This window comes from Impatiens glandulifera, chromosome 9, assembly GCF_907164915.1.
Source record: "Impatiens glandulifera chromosome 9, dImpGla2.1, whole genome shotgun sequence".
Lineage (NCBI taxonomy): Eukaryota > Viridiplantae > Streptophyta > Magnoliopsida > Ericales > Balsaminaceae > Impatiens > Impatiens glandulifera.
In genome coordinates, this window is record NC_061870.1 from 4,280,307 (window position 1) to 4,290,819 (window position 10,513).

Genomic DNA, 10,513 nt, shown 5'->3' on the forward strand with positions numbered 1-10,513 from the left:
TTGATCGTTTTCAATGCCCCTAATTTCGATGTTGGATTTTGACATTTGACCTGGTCAAGGTTAACTTTTTACCTAAGCTAAAAGTTCATCATCATTTTTATAAAAATGCCCCTAGTGTTGACATAGGGTTGTGTATTTATAAAAACGTTTAGGACTGGGCTCATACAAGCTGCCTACGTATCCCATAGCTAGGGGAATTCAGGTCCAACGTAGTTCATTACAAAAGATGTGATTTTTTATTTTTTTTTAGGGCCGAACCTCGTGAGAGGTTGCCTAGGTACTCTCATAATATGAGAAAATTAGGCCCGACGTAGTTCATTGCAAAAGATATGATTTTTTTTAGGGCCGAACCTCGTGAGAGGTTGCCTACGTACTCTCATAATATGAGAAAATCAGGCCCGACGTAGTTCATTACAAAAGAAATCTAACTATCCTTGTCTTGAAACATCTTCCTCCTTTGGCTTTAAACCCTGATTATTTGTTGTATGCATTTGGCTCGACTCTTCAATATCGTCACCACAGATATCAGTAACGACTATCAACTTTTCATCTTCAACAATCAAACCCGACGAATCACACTCGTCTATCAGATCTTCACACACCTCGATTAGATTCACTGTATGAGTTGGTAGAGGTTTCGATTTGGCCTTTGGGGCTGGGATGATCTTATCGTCGATAAGTTTTTGAATCACACCTCTTAGTGAAAGACAATAATTAGTCCCATGCCCTTTAGTTTGGTGGTATTCACACCACTCATTCGGAAACCTCCCTAATATAGACTTATCGGGATTGGGGGTCTGGACTTAGATTAAATTCTTTTTCTTTAAAATCTGGAGAGCTTCAGATAGTGTCATTCCCAAATCATCAAACTTCCTGGGTGGCTTAGGTGTAAACGAAGTATTTCCTTTAGACATTGGGGAATAAGATGGTTGTCGGCTAGCAGATGATCCCTGAAGGTGCCCTTGCCCAACATTCATGACATCCGATGTTTCCATATCCCATGCATTGGCGATGTAGTTTACTTGTGATTTAGCCTTTTTCTGATTAAAATGAGGATTGCCTTGGTAGGTCGTCCTACCTTCAATGGCTTCTTTCTTTAATGCATCGTCGTATCCCATTCCAGAAGCAATCAAGTCCTCCATGAAAGAATATGTGTTGACCGACATGACTTTGGTGTACGCTACATTCATGTTAGCGTAGATCATATCCACTTGAGTTTGTTCATTTGGTAGTCCATCGATCAGTGAAGCCACAGCCTTCCACCTATCAATGTATGATTCGAAAGTTTCACCTAGACCCTGCTTAATACTCCTAAGTTTTCTCTCAGGCTTGTCCACCTTCAAAAACATACCGAACCGACTTATGAATACATTGGCTAGCTCTTCAATAGTCTGGTGTTGTGCTATGTTTTTGACGCAAATACCACTCAAGTGCCACTTCTTCAAGATACCGAGGGAATAATTACAATATTGTAGACTCTCCGAATTGTAATGGAAATATATTCGTCAAATATATGTTCATAAAGGCTGTTGGATCTTTATTTCCGGCATACTTGGTCAGATGTGGTAATTTTAGTCCGTGAGGGACCACGACCCTCTTAGCTGCCTCTAATCCAAATTTCCAACTTTCAGCTCCGTGTGTTGACTTCCCTTTAGATAGGGTATCTATTTGTGCTTTCATTTCGATTTGAGAAGCTCTGAGTTGCGCTAGTTCTTCGCACTGACTAGCTGATTGTATCGATGTTGTTGGGACGACTAGTGGCGATGCAGCTTGTGCTCCAGCAGGTGAAGTAGTTTCCGTCTTCAGAGCTTGTTTTGTTTTGGTATCGGTACTCCATCCTTGAGGTATGCCTGGAACTACAGACTTTGTCTTTTTCGGTTCTTCAATCACGACCTTCTTCCCTTCTTGATTCCGTTGTAGCCTTAGTATCTCAAGAGCGGCTTCCTGAGCTTCCTCGTCATCTGAGGCATACCATGATTCTACTAGCACCTCATCTTTAGGGTCATGTGTCATATGAGTAGCTGATACGTTGGGCTCAAGTGGGTTAGTGGGTCTACTAGTAGCCCCGAATAAAGGGTTTGTTTGGCTAGTGGGTGGATTAAGTAATTGCCTCATACAGTCTAGTAGTAAAGACATCTTCTCATTAAGATTGTCTGCTTGGATCCCCGAGATGACGCCAGAAGTAGTTTGCTCATCAACCATTGGTCTAAGAGGAACAGAGGGCGATGCAGTTTGCGATGTGGGTTCTGTATCAGACATTTTTCGGATGAAGCGTCCGGTGGTGAGATCTCGTGTGCGACCCGTGGTGAAAATATTTAGTCTGTGGAACCATCAGGAGAAGTGAGTTTAAAACAAGTAATGGGGACAAGCGGTGTCACCCTTATGCACGTATGTGTCCTAATCGTAATAGGCGTCCAATTTCTAATTCATTTAAAAAACGTGTTGTATTTAGACGTGAGATAAAACTTTGATAACTCAAAAGGGAAAATAACATAAGAAACAATTTAGTTTAGGCCCTTCATTATTCGTTTGCTCCTCCATTTCTAGCTCTGCCTACTTTTGTGTTATTTTCTTCATAAAATTCCCAGATTGTTAGCCTTCTTGCTTTCCTCGCAAATAACACCTTAATCTCTAGTCTTTGCGGTCAATGATCTTATATATGTGTAATAAAGACTATAAGATAATAACTCGTTATGTTATGAATTTTAATTTTCTCTTTTATTCTCAAACGGATTTAAAAACATACTTTTGGACGCCTATCTCATCTATATTTATACATGTATTTAATATATATAGTAGACACATAATAGGCTCTTCGACGTGGTTTTGTTGCTTGGGCACGACAAGTCAACGGCTTGGTAGAAATGGCTTTTTTTTGGCTTTTTGTTCTAAAGTTGGAAATGGCTTAAGAGAGAGTTGTTCCACCGACAAGGATACTATCCCAAAAGGGATCTCTCGATGTAAGGGGAGCTCTCAATTGGACATCCCCCTCACCTCTATTTCAAAATCCCTCATTTTCAATAGTAGGGGATATTTGAAAAGAAGAGAGGGTTAATCCGGGTTTTTTCCTAGTGTTCTTCTCAACTCTCAAATCACACAAAGCCTTCTTGGCGGGTTGAGATCGTCATTCCTCATTGACAATCCTAGCACACAATCAATAGATGTATAGGCTTCGTCCAACGACGTATACCTTATACTATCTTCACATCGGAGCCCCATAGCTCATGCACATTAAGAAAACAAATTATTTTTTCCTGGAGAATAACATTAAAGTGTAAAATATATTTTCTAAATTGGCCAAAATTGTTTTTTTTTTCAAGTTAAGCATCAAAATGTCCCCAGCAGAGTCGCCAGAAAACTATACGCGTTTAAAAACGTTTTCCCAAAAAAATAATTTTCTTGACTTTTAAGAAATAAATATAACATATAAAAATCTCTTAAAAAAATTTTAAATAAAATCAAATGAGGAATTGTTTAAAAAACAGTTTGTGACTAAAGAGTCGCCACCTAAATTTTTATAAAACTAGGAAAAATAAATTATTTGGCATGTAAAACAATAACGCCTTTGAAGAAGAAATTTTTTAAAGGTTCGGTGCTTGGTTACACGTGAAAAAGGGCTTTTGGCGCTATGTCTCACATTCTTGTTAAAAAACAGTCTCTACTTTAACAATTTTGGCCTTTTAAAAAAATATTATTATACTTTACATTTTAGACATTTTGGATCCTACCATACTAAGTCTTAATGTTAAGGATATATTTTATTAATCATTTCAATTCGTTCAAAACATTAATTACGAAACGAAGCATAAAAATTATATAAATATAGTAGAGTTTATAAAATAATACTTAAATTAGAAGCATACATTTTTCTAATCATGCCAAACACTAATATATTAATAGACATGTATCCAATATTAATTTATAATCAAGTAAGTAGTTTACATTGAATATATAAAATTAGTTTTAGGATTTTTAGAGCCCTAAAACAAAATAAAAGATTAAATATAAAAAAAAAAAATAATGACCAAACTAGTCCTTAACTCCAGAATAAATTTTTTTTCTAAATATTACTTCCTTAATAAAAAAATTTTATGTTTCATTATTTAGTTATTATATTATTTAGTTATTATTTGATTATTCATGGTTAATATCAGATAAAATAAATAAATAAAATAATAGATATAAATGTAAAAATCTTGTAAAAATTTTCTGTTAATAATAACAATGGCCAAAATTAGACAAGGAATGTTTCTGTTTTAGACATTCATTTTCCCAACTCCCTCTTCTTTGAATCTAAATCTAACAGTCAAACATCCAAAATCTAACTAAAAATCAACCTAATCTAACAAAAAGTACAACAATATTTGTTGTGAATCTAATATTCACAACAATGAGGATTCTATTTCCAAAGATGAGGATGTTATTTCCAAAGATGAGGATTCTATTTCCAAAATTACTGAGGGTTGAAATAGACGTAGTTATATCTTTTAAGGGTTATTTTATAATTTGTTAGTCTATAAATAAGGATAGAATTGTAAGGAGAGGGAATATATTTTTGGTATTCTAAATTGTTATACTTTCTCTTTCTAATTACCAGAGCCGTCGCTCCTAGTAACCCTAACCCTAATAAACTCCCAATTTCTATTCAGTCTGTTCTACTATTCATTCTGTTTCTTTTATCAATTTATTCTTCTATTCAATTTGTTCTTCTACCTATTCTGTTCTCATTCTGTTCTTTTACTCGTTCTGTTCTTCTTTATCTATTCTACAAAACTATTATTGTGAGATTTATATCGTGATTGACAGTAAGGTCACGACAATATTCACATATCTAGCTAACAAAGATTAATTAGTACATCTCAAACAACACATTCAAGATAATTTACAAGAGGAAAGCAGTTTCGAAAAAAATGAAGAACACTTACACAAAAGAGAAACTTAAAATTTGAGGTTAATGTGTATTACAAAGAAGAATACTTACAGAAAAGGCAAATGTTTTACAGCAGAATCAATATATAACCAGCACTCACTATCACTCAAGAAAAAGGGAAAGAAAAAAAAGAAAAGAGTTTCAGAAAAGCTTCACTAAAGAATAATCGCATGGTTCCTCTACTGCATCTCCTTCTTATAGACATGGATCCATCTTCGACGCGGTCTTCTCGGTGGTGGGAGACTGGATCCAGTCCATGAACACGGATGATGCGGATGATGCGGTCTTCGGTGAGTGGGAGATTCATCTATTTGATAAAAGAAGTCGGCGATAGGAATTAGTCAAATGACCCTTCATCTTCGGCTCTCTGGAAGAAGTCGTAGTGAGGGACGGCTGTGAAGTTTACAAAAATAATATCTCTCTTCAACTAGGGTTCCTTTTTTATTAGGCCTAATCTGAATCTGATGGGCCTCGCCTAATAAATCTGATGGGCCTGCTTCTTTCTCTCTACAACAAAATGAAAATAAAATAATAATCATAATAGTATTAAATATATATATATATATATATATTATTTGTTTGGATCTCATTGTTGATGGGCCTCTCATATTTTTTGGATTTGGTCTTTTTATTTATTTTCTTTATAAATTAATGGGCCTGCAAAACAAAAAAATAATAAAATTAATATCAATCATATATATTTATTAATCTTATGCATTTTTAAAATATCTCTAAATAAAATAAAATAAAAATAACATTAATAAGTATATTGATTATTACTCTTACCATTTATTATTTTGTATTTTAATTTATACTTTAACATTCAATATATTTATAGATAATAATAGAGATATTCTTAATCATATTGTAAGTTGAACAGAGCTTGTTTTGTTTAATAGTGAGCTAATTGTGCAACTGTATTTGATTCAAAGTAACTTATAGTGAATCCTTCCGGTGGTTGGAAGAAGGGATGACGTAGGATAGTTAGCTCCGAACTTCCATAAACAAATTGTTGTGTCTTTCTCATTCTGTCATCTTCTTATTCTTGGTTCTTAGCTTCAAACCTGAGCAAACATTTCCGCACTTGAATTGTTCAAGAGTTTGCAAGGGTTTGTGCAGAATAGAAAGTGATTTAAATCCCTAACAGGATTTCTATCAAATCTTTTGTTCTAAGACGTCCTAAATAGCCAGACCCCCGTCTCTATCGATTACATCGATCCTATCATATTATAAAGATTAGAAGTGATAGAGGGACATAATTCACCAACAGAAGTCTATGTTCCTTCCTTGACGAATTTGGTATTAGACACAAGTTGTCTTGTGCTAGAACTCCACAACAAAATGGTGTTACTAAAAGAAGGAACAAAACACTAAAAGAAGCACCTAGGTCAATGCTAGCTGATTCTGGTGTATCTCAAAAGGTGTGGGTATAAGTTATTAACACATCATGCTTTACTTAAAACAGATTAATAATTAATAAACGTTTTAATAAAACACCTTATGAAATTTTCTATGACAAAGTTCCTAAAATTTCATATTTTAGGATATTTGGCTGTAAGTGTTTTATTCATAAAAATGGGAAAACTCATTTGACTACTTTTGATGCCAAATTAGATGTCGGCTACATGTTAGGTTATTCATCTGTCAGTAAAACTTATAGATTTTTTAATAAACAGACTCTAACGTTTGATGAATCTATGTATGTCGTATTCGATGAATTAGTTGAAAATAATTCTAATGAAATCATTGAAGTCTATAACAGATTGGAAGCTGCTACTATCCAATCTAATAGCGGTGATGAATTTCAAGTCAACAGAATAAGCCTGTCTGATTAGCCAGCTGAACCAATTGAAGTTCAACAAAACAGCCAGACTAAAAGTTAGTAGGTTGCTGACGGTCCGGATGTTGCTGAGATAGCTGATTAGACAGCTGACCCTCTGGGACCGAACTTCAGATGGAACATAAACCACCCACCTGAACTAATCATAGGTAATCCTAATGCACCTCTTAGAACCAGAAATCAACTAATAGATGAATTTGTAAAATTTTCTTTTATCTCTCAAATTGAGCCTAACAAAATTGATGAAGCATTGCTTGATCCAAATTGGATCAATGTTATGCAATAAGAGTTAAATCAATTTGAAAGAAACAAAGTTTGGCATTTAATTCTAAGATCGAATTATCAATCTGTTATTGGAATTAGATGTGTTTTTAGAAACAAAGTAAGTAAATATGGTTTAGTTGTGAGAAATAAAGTTAGACTAGTAGCTCAAGGTTATAGATAGGAAGAAAGAATTGATTTTGAGGAGTCATTTACCCCTGTAGCTAGACTTGAAGCTATTAGAAACTTTCTAGCTTATGCTGCTTTCAAGAAATTTAAAGTATATCAAATGGATGTTAAAAGTGCTTTTCTGAATGATATTCTTAATGAAGATGTTTATGTTGAGAAGCCTCCTGGTTTTAAGAATCATTTTCTGCCTAATCATGTTTTCAAATTAGATAAAAGCCTTATATGGTCTTAAGCAAGCTCCAAGAGCTTGGTATGATACTTTGACTAAATTCTTATTTGAGCATGATTTTATTGTAGGCACGGTAGATAAAACACTTTTTAGATTTGTTAAAGATTCACATATATTACTTGTTCAAATTTATGTGGATGATATCCTATTTGGGTCAACTAACCCCAAATTATGTGAGAAGTTTTTTAAACTGATATAAGATAAGTTTGAGATGAGTATGATGGGTGAACTGACGTTCTTTCTTGGTCTTCAAGTTTGATAACTTGAAGCTGGTACTTTCATCAATCAAGCAAAGTATACCAAGGAACTACTGAAGAAATTTGGCATGGAGAGTAGCTCAACTACTTCAACACCAATGAACTCGTCAAACAAGATGGATAAAGATGAGGGTGTCCAGGATGTCGACATCACAGCTTACCGAGAGATAATCGGCTCTCTACTCTATCTAACAGCCAGCCGACTAGACATCTTGTTTGTCGTCGGCGTGTGTGGAGTTTTCAGGCTAATCCTAAACAATCTCATTACATAGCTGGTAAACAAATTTTAGAATATCTAAAGGGAACTCAGTGTGTTGGATTATGGTATCCGAAGGATTCCAACTTCAACTTAATTAGTTACTTTGATGCAGACTATGTAGGTTACAAGATTGATTAGAAGAGCACTAGTGGAACTTGTCAGTTCTTTGGTGATCGTCTGATCTCAAGGTTTAGCAAGAAGCATACGTTTATTTCCACTTCTACATAAGAAGTAGAATATCTTGTTAAAGGTAGTTATAGTGCTCAATTGTTGTGGGTTCAATAGCAGTTAAGAGACTTTGGCATTCAGGAAGACGAGTCTCCAATTTTCTATGACAAAACTAGCTCTATCACGATAACTTACAATCTGGTATTGGATTCAAGAACTAAGCACATCGACATTCAACATCACTTTATCCAGGACCTCGTGGCGCAAAAGCACATTCGACTAGAATACGTGACAACAGATCAAAGTGATGGACATCTTCACGAAACCACTTCGCGAGACTAAGTTTTCTTTTTTTTTAGAAATATTTTACTTAATCTAGATATAAATTAATTAATGATACATAAATTTATGGGGAATTTGATAGTCAGCTAATAAGCCAGACGTGTTGAGACGGTTGTCTTCAATAGTGTTGAAAGAACAGTCGGTTGATGATACTGTACATCAGACGAGTTGTGCTTAAACAGCTTTTAGTTTCATCATAATAAGACACTAAGTTGATAGACAATCGGTTGTTGACACAACTGTTCTTGTGAGTCAGCAACACGCCTTAAACACAGCCATGTCACTAAGCTGAAATACAAGGCATGCAGACAGCATAGTCAGTCGGATATCTAAGTGTAAATTAGACGACTCATCTTAAGCCAAGTGGTAGAACTGTCTTAATCTTATCAATACGATGTCATTTTAATTCCTCTTTAGACAGTGAACGGTCACATTTTTAAAACAATTCAAAATATTTCCCTCCACTTATTTTGAATTAGATTTTTTTAAATAAATATTTATTTTATTTTATCTAATTTAATAAAAAAAATTAAAAAAGAATAACATGAAGACACATATCTATCATGTTCTATAAAATGTGACCTATATGCATAAGTTATTTAAATAACACACGCATATCTATTTAAATAATGTCTTCTATTTAATTTTAAGACAAGTATCTGTTAGGCTCTATAAAGGATTCCCAATACCCCTAAGACGATTCATTATCCCCTTTGCGATTTTGAAACCCTAAATCTCTAGCGTCTCGCTAGAAATCTATCCCTATGCATCTTCAGCGTTCATCTTATCAAACCCTAGCTTTTGAAATGGCTTCTTTTGCTCAAAACATAATGCAGGTGGATTTCGAATTCGTCTACACCTTAAAGATGCCGATAATGGTATAAATGTTCAAATCCCTAGAAACTTACGGTCTGAGGAAGTTTCTCAAGGTTCCGTTCACTGTTCACGAACCAGAGGTTCGTGAGTTCTTCAAGACTACAATGATGGCCGGAGACGCTATTCAGGCAATGGTGAAAGACATAAAAGTTTCTATTTCCGAAGAAATTTTCACCCAATATGTTGGGCTTCCAACAGAGGGGCTTTCAGTCTTCGATCAGATTCTAGCCGAAGATATCATGGAAATGAAAATGGTATTCTAAGACGTGTCCATTCCCGTTGAGACTCATGGGAAGAAAAAGCTACTAAAGCCGGAGTTATGTCTTCTCAACGACCTTATTTCAAAATCTCTCTAGGCGATGGTAAGCTCCTTTGATGCTTATACTTTGGAAAGATTCGAAATATTGGTAGCTTTATCCAAGGAAATGACCATCAACTGGTCGTTTGTTCTATTCTCAACCCTGGCGATGATGGTGATGATGCCAAAGAAGCAGCAATCTGGCTTTGCTGTTCAGATCAGTAGATTGCTTGAACACCTATAAGTCTGCGTAGGTAAAGAAGTAGCCATTCATCCTAACAGAATAATGACCAGCAGTACAGTTGGAAATTATATTATCAGGATGAAAGAGATCAAGGAAACCAATCGCAAATTATCCACTCAGCAGTCGAGCAGACAGTCGACTACTTTCTCCAAGCGTTCAACACTCTCTCGTCGTCCGACACCAGCTAAGAAGAGGATGCTGAGGATTGAGGAGTCGGCTGCAAGCTCTAATAGTCAAAAATGTAACTCTATCGGAAAGGCTACTGAGATTGCCTCCAAGGAAAAAAAAGCCAGATTGGAGGAATCCCCATTGTAGAGGGAACGCCTAAGGTCGCCTCTGAATCTTCTCTAGCCATAGTGCAAGCCACAGTCCTTGTTGAGTGACTGATTGAAATACTAGATAAAGTGCCTGTTAAAGGCCATTTTGAAGCATTAGTTGATGTGTCAGCTAGTATCTTTGTTGAATCCCTTGCTACAGAGGTGCCTCCTAAGGTAGTCTCTGAATCTATGATGGACATAGTGCCTACAGAAGTCCATGTTGTGTCATCAAGTTCATTAATGAAAAGAAGATGTTCCAGCTTTAGTTCCCCTTCCTTTATCTTTTCTTCCTTTATGTTTTTT